Source organism: Pteropus medius, unplaced genomic scaffold, assembly GCF_902729225.1.
Source record: "Pteropus medius unplaced genomic scaffold, Ma_sr-lr_union100, whole genome shotgun sequence".
In the NCBI taxonomy this organism is placed as follows: Eukaryota; Metazoa; Chordata; class Mammalia; order Chiroptera; family Pteropodidae; genus Pteropus; species Pteropus medius.
In genome coordinates, this window is record NW_024349803.1 from 7,558,122 (window position 1) to 7,570,268 (window position 12,147).

A 12,147-nucleotide genomic window follows, 5' to 3' on the forward strand; every position below is an offset into this window, starting at 1 on the left:
TGATGGGTGCTGGAACTGCCTCTGCATGTGACCTGGGCTGGAAAGAGCAGGGAGCCCGGGTTTTCTCTTCTCAACATCTACCCCCCGCCCCAACGAGCACCAAAGAAAAGGGCTGCTGGTGGTGTTTCAGAGGCTCCACGACCCCATAAAACATACTTCATTTTTCTTAGAAAATGAACCATTTTTTCCTCTTTTGTTTTCATATGGTACCCAGAAGTCCCTGGATTTCCTGGAATTTATATGAAGAATTCCAGCTATTCCAGCCATAGTTTTCACACACATAGCTCCTGCCAACAGACTACGGCCATCTGGGGGCAGCCTGTGGGGGTGGAATGAACTTGGCTCTCGAACCCATAGAGACCTGGCAAGGGCTTTTCTGCTGTCCTCTCCATGCTCTTGGATAGTTTTAAAAAACAGTTTTGTTGAGGCATCATTGGCATGTAATAAACTACATTGAAAAATGTTTTAACTTAATACATGCGCCCATGAAATCATCACCACGATCAAGATAGTGAGCATATCCATCACCCCAAAAGTTTCCTTGTGCCCCTTTATAGCCCCTTCCTTCAACCTCCTCCCCATACCCAGGCAACCACTGATCTGCTTACTGTTCCTATAGATCACTTTGTCCTTTCTAAACTTTTATATAAATGGAATCATTCAGTATTTACCCTTTTTTTCCGTCTGGCTTCTTTCACTCAGCATCCATGCTATTGTGTGTCTCAATAGCTCATTTCCTTTTATTGCTAGATAGTATTCCATTGTATGCATGTACCACAATCTGTGTATCTATTCATCTTTTGATGAACATTTGTTTTTTTTTTTTTTTCCAGCTTTTAACTATAACAAAGAAAGTTGCTACGAACATTCATGTACAGTTGTTTGTATGGACATATATTTCCTTTTCTCTTAGACAATCATCTAGGAGAGGAATGGCTGGTTAATCTGGTAGATATATATCTAACTTTTCAAGAAACTGCCAAACTATTTTCCAAAACAGTTGTACAATTTTACATTTTTATCCACAATGTGTGAGAGTATAGCTTCCTCTATACTCACCAACCTTCATATAGACAGTCCTTTTAATTTTAGCCCTTCTCATAGGCATGAGTGGAATCTCATTGATATTAGAATTTCTCTTATGACTATTATTTTTGAGTATCTTTTCATGTGATTATTTGCCGATTGTATATCTTCTTGTGAAGCATTTATTCAAATATATCGTCCCCTTTTTAAAACTGGGTTTTTTTTCTTATTGTCGAGTTTGAGAATTCTTTATATATTCTGGATACAAGTCCTTTATCAGACATATACTTTGCCAATGTTTTCTTCCAGTCTGTGGCTTATCTTCTCCTGGTTTTAACAGTGTCTTTTAAAGAACAAAAGTTCTAAATTTTGATGAAGTCCAATTTATTCACTTAATCTTTTATGGTTTGTTATTTCGATGTTATATCTAAGAAACCAGTGACTAATACAAGGGCAGGAAGATTTGCTCCTATGTTTTCTTCTAAGAGTGATATAGTTTTAGATCTTACTGAAGGTCTATGATCTTAATTTTATGTAGTTAGTTTTTTTTTAATAGTGCAAGAAGTGACTCCAAGGTCTTTTCTCCTCTTCCTCCTCCTCCCTTTTGTTTTCCACCTGCATAGTCTTCATTTTACATATACATATTGAATTATTCCAGCACCATTTATTGAAAAGGCCGTTCTTTCTCTACTGCATTACTTTTATGTCTTTGTAATAAATCAATTCTTATATGCATAGGTTTATTTCTGGATTTTCTATTCTGTTCCACTGATTTGTTTATCTTTGCATCAATACTATATTGTCTTATAACTGTAACTTTATAGTAATTTCTGAAATCAGGTCTTAGTACTCCAACTTTTAACTTCCTTTTCAAGGTTGTTTTGAGTATTCTAGGTTGTTTTTATTTCCATATGAAGTTTAGGATCAGCTTTTTAATTTATTTTAAAAATGCCTATAGAGTTTTGATTGGGATAGCTTTGAATCTATAAATCTTAGATATTTTTCTTTAATTTCTTTCTGAGCTTAAATTTCCTCCTCTGTAATGTGTAGATGATAATTCCTTCCTGCATTGTAAAGCAGTTGGGAAGTCCATATGGGCTGGTAATGTAAAATTTCTGACACAGTGCCTGGAACATAATAGAGACTAAAAAATGTTAGCTCTTTTATACTTTCTCATATGACAAAAACTTGCATCTTTTACCCCTTAAACTTTCCTGTAGATTTCCCTCTGTCATTTTTAGAAATTCTACAATCACATCCTGGGCAACAGTGGATGCAACCTTTTATACTGTCTTTTCTTTTTTAAGTGGTCTGAAGAGCAATGTCTTCAGGATCTGTTTAATTTCAATCACCACAACAAAATCTGGGCTTAACTTTCAGTTGTTATGTTGCTGGACTTCCAAAGTACAGACTCCTGGCTGGCTTCTTTCTCTCTAGATTTGATTCTCTCCAAACTTATCTGAGCCTCAGTTTATTAGGAATGTGTTCACTTGCAAGTAACAGTGAATTTGGCTAATGGTGGCTTAAACAAATAGAGGTTTATTTCATTCATGTAACAAAAAGACTGGAAGTAGGTGGTTGCTCATGTTGGTTCAGCTAGTTAACAATGTGACCAAAATTCCAAAAGACTTCTCTTATTTTGATCGGCCATGCTTAGTCCAATGGCTTTTACTTTTGATCTTTGTTTCTCATGGTTACAAAATGGTTGCCAGGGCTCCAGACAACCTACAACTTGAAGGTAGGAAGAAGGATGTGGGAGGAGCAGAAGCTTTCTCAGAATAATTTCTCCCCAAGAAGACTTCTTCTTCTTTCACATTGTCCAGAATAGACTCATATGGTCATCCCTAGATCCAAGGAAGTCCGGGATTACAGGGAATAGAATTTTTGTGATCCCTCACCCAGGGCTGGACACATTCTTACCCTACACAAAGCCTGGGTTCTATTAGCAAAAAGGATGTGGAGAATGGACATTAAGTAGGTAAAAGACAGTGTCTTTTTGGTGATGGAAGGAAATTTAACTTTGGGTGGTAAATACACAATGCAACATACATATGATGTATTGTTGAACTGTACACTTTAAACCTATTTGATTTTATTAACCAATGTCACCCCAATAATTTTAATAAATAAATAAATAAATAAATAAATAGATAGATAAATAGAAAGACAGTGTCTTTGACACTTAGTTCTCTTACCTGAAAATAGAGATAACACAGCTCATGCCTGAGCCAGGTTAAGTAATGAACAAATGGTATATATTATTTTTATTAGAGTTAGTTATTTTCCTTGACAAGGTCCAAAGAATTCCTTCGTTAATCAAAAAGCCCATTTGGTTCCCAGTGAAATGAACTCTGTACTCTGGGCATAAAATCTTCCCAACTCTCCATCCTCCTTTCCTAACCTTTCCTGCAGCAGATATTCAAGAGCACTCAGTGCTTTCTAGGCAGTGGTGTTCTATGAACAAGTAATAAACATAAACCGATTGAATGATCACAGTTAGTGATAGATAGGTGGCATGCAGGAGATAGACTGGAGGAAGCCCCTTAGCAAGGGAAGGCCTCTCTGAGGACACACTATTTGAACTGAGACTTGAAAGATGAGCGGGAGCCTCCAGTGGAAGTGTATTCCGGGCCAAGAAAACAGCAACAGCAAGGCCTGGAGGTGTGAAGAGGGTTGGTGTGCTTCAGAAGGCTGGAAGGGGGTCAGATTGCCCAGAGCACAGAGATGGTGAAGAAAGAGAAGACAGGAGATGCTGCAAGCAAGGGCCAGCAGAGGCGGGCTTCATAGGCATGGTGAGGAGTTTAGATTTTGCTTTAAGCGCAATGTAGAGCCATTGAGAGATTTTTAGCACATGAGAGATGTGATCTGATTCAACCTCATGCAGTAGCAGCTGGACCCCTCAGATGATTGCTCTGTCTGTTCATCATTTATTAATAAATTCAGCCTCTATTTATTGAATGCCAGGCAATATGTTATGCACCAGGAATAGAAATAGTGAGCAAAACAGGGAAAATCCCTGCCCTTGTAGGTAACCTACCATTCTAGTTTTTCAGAGATTTCCTGGAACACGGTAATTTCAGTGGGAAAATAGGAACCGTCCTGGGCAAACTGGGGTGGCCATCATACACAGAGCATACATTATCCTCACTAGAGATGGAAAATAAGCAAAACAAACAAGCAAATTGTATCATTGATTTGATAGAGATGAGGATGGGGATCCAAAAGCTTGGCTAAGAGGTGATGTTCTAAATAAGGTAAGAGAGAGGAAATATTCCCGGGAAGGTGAAGAAATAGCACCAGCAGTGTAGAAATTTGGGGGAAGAGCATTCCCTGAGGCCAGTATGTGTCTGATGGTGTCTGTAGAGCAGTAGGGAGGGCAGTTTGGCTAGAGCAGGATGTGTGAGGGCCGGGGTATTATGGAGTGAAGTCAGAGAGGTGGAGTAAGGGCAGGTTATGTCGGGCTTTGTAGAGATTACAAGGACTTTGTTTTTCTCTGAGAGGGGAGCCATCAGGGGTTAGGAGCAGAGGAGGGACATGATCTGATCTACAGCTTATCATTACCACTCTGTTACTGTGTTGAGAAAAGACTGGAGGGGGCAAAAGTAGAGCAGAGAGAGCAGTTATGAAGCTGCGGTTGTCATCCCATTGAGAGATGCTAGGAGTTTTGGACCAAGGAGAGGCACATTTTGAGGTAGCATTGTGTTCATGGGTTGAATGTGGTGGGGAGGTGGTTAAGGGAGAAAATGGGTGAGGGGTGATCCTCTGTCTCTTGTTTGAGCAAGAGGTTAGGAAGAGGCACCACTGCTGAAGTCAGATTCTGGGCAGAGACAAAGGACCAAGAATTACTTGGAGAAGTGTGTGAGATACGCAAGTGGGGATACTGGAAGGAGAGAGTGTTGTGAGAACCCAGGAGTGTTCGGAACTTAGGGGACAGCTGTGGACTGAAATATAAGTTAGGGAATCCTTAGCAAATGCATGGTATTTAAGGCTATGAGGATGAGTGTTATCTAGGAAGGGAATGTAGACAGAAGTGATTGAAATATTACCCCCAATTTTTTGTTCCATGGTAATACATACTTTTGCCACTATGTCATGGTGGGTAGGGTGAACATCACCCCTTTGACTTTGGGTTGGACCATGTGACTTATTTTGGCCAATTAGGTGTTAGTAGCTGTTATGCTTGTGTAGTTTGGCTTAGTACCTCATGCTTCTGTCATTGCCAGAAGAACATAGCCTAGGGAGCTGGACCCCTCAACCTAGCCCTAGAATAGGACATATGGAACAGACTCAGCCCAGCCATTCCATAAATCCACAGGCTCAAGTAGAGCTGCTGTTGGCCTGCAGGTGCTGAGCAAGAAAGAAACGCTTCCTGCTATATATTCTGTAGTTGTTTGTTATGCAGTATAACCTGACTGACACACCTCCCTTCAGCCACCTGTGCACATTTTTTCTTAACTCCAGCTCTCCTCCACATGATAACAGCTTGTAATCTCCTAGATGCCAAATCTTTCCTTTTTTCATACAACATTTTCAGTAACTATCCCGTTGGACCTTGCTAGACAAGGTGAGGGGAAAGAAAACAGTGCTTTTTATCTAAAGCGATGACTTGTGAGCACACAGCCCTTCACAGGGCACAGAACACTTTTTACACAGTCTCATTGCATTCTAACAACCTCATGCAGTAGGTGTTCTTATCTTCATCTTACTGAGGAGGCAGACATGGTTCAGAGAGGAGGATCTTGTACCAGGTCTCACAGCTGGAGGCAAGACAGAAGCCCAGTGGTCAGCACAGAAGCTTAGGCCTTCTTGGGGCCAAGCAGGAACAGAAAACCAAACTGGCATTCTGGGAACAGGGTGGAAGGGAGACATTTTTCACCGAATAACCATTTGTTCATTTGAATGCTGCACATGTGCATATGTTACACACACACACGCACACACGTGTACACACACACATATAGAGCCCAGGAATAACTGGTAATATTAATGCACTAAAGAAAGAATCTATCTGTGAGTTGAAGGGAACGGGAAGGGGATTTGGAGAAGCACGTTTTTTTCTGTTTCTAGGTTTGTCCAAGGGAGAGGACCTGAGATGCAGTATCTCAGCCAGGCTTCTCCATTCCCTGGTCTGATTTCACCCTACCAGGCTTCCTTTGGATGGAAAATTATGGGCTAGAAGCCCTAAAGGTTCTAGAAGAGAGCCCCCTAGGCATGGTATTCTGCCCTGCCTGTATGTGTGTGTGGATTGGGGTGGGGGGTGGCAGGAAGGGGGTCTTCATGGGGTCTGGAACCTATGGAGGGCCAGCACTCCCCTTCCTGGCAGCAGGGTCAAGAGAGGGACATTCACTGAGGAGTCAGCTTGGAGGGGCCTCCCCTAAGAGATCAGTCCCCAGTGTCCTCCCTTGAGCCCTGACATTCCTCTTTACACGGACATGCCTGCTAGTAATAGCAGCCCAGACTGAGAGCCGGTGCCTTTTGTTTCAAATCCAGAGAGCTTAAGTCAAAGTCCATGTCCGTCCACAGCTCTGCCCGTCTCTTGGTTTTCAGTTTCTCATCTATGAAAAGAGGTGATGTGCTTAGGGGGAGGGAAGGGGGGACATTGGGGGCAGGGGAGGGTGGGGAGGGTGAGCTCCTTAAGCTGAGGATGGGGAGGTGCCTAGGAGGGGCTAAATTAGAATCTTTGCTGGGCAAGAGGGGTAGTTCGAAAAAGAAGCTCATGACGACCACAATGACCACAGCTGTATTTTGTTTTGGTATGTTTGTTTTCTTTTTGGTCGGGATATAGCAAAGCATTTGAAACTTCCAGTAACATTAAAGGAAGATTTGAGATATTAAACAAATGTGGGCGAAGAAAAGACTGCTGAAGCAGCAGGCGAGCTGGTGAGACGTGAAAAGGCTGCCATTTGTAGTTGCGGAAGGAGAAACGTCTTTCAACCCAGTGTCCCAAGAGACCCCAACAATCGGGGTGAATTCGGAGGATCAGAGTGCACACAAAACCATAATCTGCATTTGAAACGGCTCCCGGGGGCTCTTCAGGGAGGTTTGTGGTGGGATCTGTCGGCTCACAGATTCCTCCAGCCTAGATAACACCCAGAAAGCCCAAGCAAGAGGCGTGGCTCAGATTGCGGACCCTGGGACTCCTGGTTTCGGACAGGACTCCATAGAAATCCTGCGTTAAAGCTGAGGACGGATGTCCCTCCCCCCCCTCCCCCGGCTGGGCTATTTTGCTCAAGGTCACCTACAAATGGGAATGGGAATAATCCCTCCTTGTTTGCTTCTCGCCCTGCCTAAGCCCCGGGTCCCCTTGGGTGTCGTCCAGGACGCCAGGCGCGGCTGCTTACAATGGCGCTCAGACGACAGATGGCGGGCGGGGAGGGGAGGGGCGCCGGCAGGTGCGCGGGCCGTCCGGCTGCCCTGTGAATAGATCGCAGCCCGCCGGCTGCAGGCGGCGACTGCCCAGCCCCGCGAACAAAGATCCAACTCTCTGAAACCCCCCGGGCTCGGCCACGCGCCAGCTAGGCGAACAGGCCATTGTCCTCAGCAGGCCAGGCTCTCCCAACCTCCCAACCCCGTGTGCCTGGAGCCCCGGGGCCAGAGCTGCGTGAGCGCTCAGGTACACACACACACACACACACACACACACACACACACGCTTATGCGAGATGTGGCGATCTCAGTGTCCATTGACTTTTGAAAGAAATGGAGTTTGGTTTTGAGTGAAGAGCTCAATATCTGTGGTAAGGCATGGGGCTGAGAATCTCAGGCAGGGCAACGACATAGAAAGCCCTGAATCGGAGTTGGGGTCGCTTTGCCACTGGGTGGGGTCATGTGGGTAGGCTGAGCGCCTTTTCCAGTGCTCACTTCACCACCACCCCGCATCCCTTCCCTGTGTTTTATGTTCCTTCTTAAACAAAGTGAACCTGGATAGGGCACAGCCGCCCTTTCTGTCTATCCCCTGAGGCCTGAAGCTTTCCTGAGGCGGAGGGAGACACTTTTGTGAGCCCCTTAGGTGGAGAATTCAGTCCTTAGGGGAATCTCCCTAATCTCCAGAAGACGTTGGGCAACTGGGCAAGTGCATTGCAAGTGGAACCCCATCCAGTGCATGATGTGCCAGGACCCTTTTCTTGTTGAAGAGCTAGCAGCAGCCCCCGGTGACCTGGGACTGTGAAGGTTTAAGGTGTGTGTGTGTGAAACTTTGAGAGGGGTGTGTGTGCCCTCAGGGCCTCTAAGAGTGACCTTCCCTCCTCCATTCCTGTACAATATGTGGAAAAGTAATAATAAATATCACACAACAAAAGATGCAAAAGAAACATGTGAGGCTCTTCTTCTGGAAAATATTTCCCTCCGTAGCAAAGGCACATTGGGCTGCCAAGTCCTCACTAGCCCAGACTCTTCTATGCAGGTGGTGCCCTGTGAGAGGAAGTCCCTTATGATGGTCACAACTCCCGTCCTGCCTTTCTGTAATAACACCTGGGTTCTGTGTCCCTGCTGCTATCATGCAGCAGGATTATATTTAAAACATTGTAACTCCTGTCTCCTTGCTTTATTTACTTACCTCCATTTTTGAGGTCTATGTATGTGCTCTACATGCATGGTATACATAAGACTTCTGTGACCATAGAAAAGTCATTTTACTCGTTTAATCTTGTTGAACTCTCCTTTTCTTTCCTTTAAAACAGCACATAACACACTGTTAGAAGAACATTCTGGTAATTCTGCTATACAGAGTAATAACACCAGAGTCAGAAGAGAAATTCAACATTTTTCTGCTACAGTATTTCTCAGACTTTGTCACTTACACACCACCTTTGTGATTTCTGTTGTTATATCATGCACTACCTGTCATATTATTTACTTAGTATGTTTCTGTAAATTATCTTGATTTTAAACTTAAATTTATTTAAAAAAATATTTTAGAGGTAATTTTAGGGACATGGTAAACTGAATGTGGTTCCCTCTCTATCCATTTCAAAAAGAATCTTAATAATCTCCTCTTCCCCTCCCTCAATAAACTGCCTTTCACTCCTAGGGACCAGTGAAAAGAAAGAGAATTATTCTCCCCCATCAGTTCACCAAATACTGGGAATCCTTGAAACAAGGTTTCAGAAAAGGTGGAATCTGGAGACAGTTTGGACCCCAGAGAATTGTGGACCCCAGGGGAAGTCTGACACAGGGCCAGATGAAGACACCTGGTCCCCTGTACCTCATCTCAGCAGCTAAGAAGTTGTTGAGCCAGTGGCTAAGTTCCCTTGTTCCTTCTCTATCTTGAATGGTGGGTATACAATTATTTGAGTTACTCACTTCGGATTTGTGCTCTTTTCTGTAAGTGTGATATTTTTAAATAAAAGTTTAAATGTATACTAGAAATTAAATACAAGTCCAGACAACCCACAGACCTATGAGCAAGAAATAAATGGTTATTGAAGGTCACTGAATTATTTAAACAGCTTGCTAAAAGGTAAGCATCATGAGATCGGGGATTTTGTGTTTTGTTCGTTGCTGTAGATCTAAACAATGCCTACAACATAGAGAGCTATCTATAAGTATTTGTTAATAACAAATAAATGAAGAAAATAGTGAATAGATCCCAGCAAAATATATATATAAAGAAAACAAAACAAAAAAATAACAAAAATCACAATATATTTTCACTTAGTGGAATTTTTTTTCCAGGAATAAATATCAAGAACTCCATTCAACATAATTTATTACATCAACACGTAAAGGAGAAAAATCATGGGATCATATTAATAAATACTGCAAAGACTTGGTAATATTCAACAGTTACTCCTAAAAAAAATCATAGAAAACTTGAAATAGAAAGCAACTCCTTAAACATTTAAATAGACCATTTGCTAAAATCCAATAGGAAATGTTACTCTAAATAGTGAAACACTAAAATAATTCAATTAAAATTAGGAACATGACAGAGGTGCCAGCTATCACTACTGCTTTTCAACACTGCTTTGGAGGTTCTAACAAATGTAATAATACAAGAATATTAAATAATTGCTATAACCATCGGAAAAAGAGAAATAAAACTGCCATTTTTCCTCCTGCTGGTCATGTTTTAATTCACCCAGAAAATCCAAAAGAATTTAGGAGAAAAACTTGCTGGAAATAATAAGATAATTTGGAAGGTGTCTTGATAGATGATATATATAATGTCAAAAGAGCTTTTCCTTATTTTATTGAGCAGAAAAAAATTTCAGTATAGGAGTGGCAAAAGATTTATGGCATCCTAGAATAAAATTAGCATGAAAAACACAAGGCCCGTTTGTGGAAAACTCCAAAATCATATTTAAATGCATATTCTTGTTTGAGAAAGCAATACTATCATAAGTATCAATTCTTCCAAAATTAATAAATTTAAATCTATAAATATCTATAGAGATTTTTTACTTGGATAAAATTATCGCAATGGTTGTAAAGAATAGTATAATGCTTGAAAATGGGCCAAAGGGTTAATATCTATAGTATGATAAGAGCTCTTAAAAATTAAGTAAAGGATGACTCATTTTTAAAAAATGGACAAAAGGGTATGGAAAGGAAGTGTAAAATGGCCAAGAAAGAAAAGAGAAGATGCTTAAAACACCAGCCATCAAGGAAATGCAAATTAAACTAAAAATTTAATAATGCGTTTTTCTCATTTGACAACGAAAATTAAAAAGGTATTAAAAACTAAAAAGGTATTAAAAATTAAAAACATCGATTGCTGGAGAAGATTCAGGAAAGAGTTACTATCATACAGCTCTGGTGGGAATGTGATTTCTTTTTAAAAAAATATAATCTATGAACATCTATTATAAGGAAAATATAGCTTCTCTTTGAGTAGCAGTCTCACTTCTGGAGGTCTATCTCACTGATGTTATGAGTGTGTAAAGGTGTACATACAGGGAGGTGTTTACAGCAGCATTGTTTACAAAGGCCAAGACTTGGAATTAGTGTGAATATTCAGCGGTAGGGGAATAATCGAAAGAATTGTGACATATTCATCCCATGTGACACATACATAGTATGTCTAGTTTCTTCAAAAAAGGAATTAGAGCCTTAGCAATGGACCTGGAGGAATTTTCCAGAGATATTTTAAATAAATAAGGCACAACTCAAGACAGCATATACACCATAATTCCAATTTTGTGAAGCAAACAGTGCCAAAGTCCTTATATGTATGAAATTTTTTTTAAAAAATGTAAAAACCCATCATCATTTTTCAAGTAAACAAGTGAAAGAAAAAAAACCCAGATTCTCTGATAATAGTCAGAGGTGTTTATCTGCACTTAATTTATTTCGGCTCAGTAACTGGACAGATAACGCAGCAGTGTAAGTCAGAGTGCATTTGCAGGGTACATGCTTGAACTGATCGTCTTTAATTCAATTTGCAAGTGCCTTATATTTCCTTGGTCTTTTCTAATACCTGGAATGATAATCCTGACAGGTTTACTAAAAGCATACTTTTTATCCCAACCACTTCCTCTTCCCCATCCTCAATGTTAAAATTAGAAGCCCTTTTTAATGGGAAAAAAAAAAAAAAAGCAAATTCAAAAGGAAGCTATATTTTCACCATAAATAGAAAATTAGATATAGTTAAAATAAATTGAAGGTATTAGAAAAATAAAATCAAAATGAAGTTATTAAATTCCAGCTGCTATTGCCAGCACATGGCTTAGACCTAAGGGCTGCTTAATCTGTTTTAAAGGAAGATTTAAGCCATTAGAGAGACGTTAAAGGCCCAGCAGCACCAAACCCAGTTCTCTCCTACAGTAAGATTGAAAGATAACTGCAAAGGAAAGAATTCTTTCAGTGCCTGCTCCCATGTCATTTGGTACCTAAAATCCCTGGTGTCAGATTGGGCAAATGCTGATTTATCTCATCTTTTCCAATTGGAAAACCAACCTCCCCACCACTGGAAATAAGAGTGCCTCATGCAAGGTTCACACATCTGGATGGTAGCATGTCCTTTCTGCTACATCATACTGGCTCTCCCTGAAGAGGCAGGCAGAATTCCCTCTAGATGTTTTAAAGAAGAAACAAAATCCAGAGATGACATTCAGTTCTATTCTTTGCTGGTCATGAAAAAATAACTTCTTCCTCCTTTCCTTTTAGTCACTTAGAAAAATA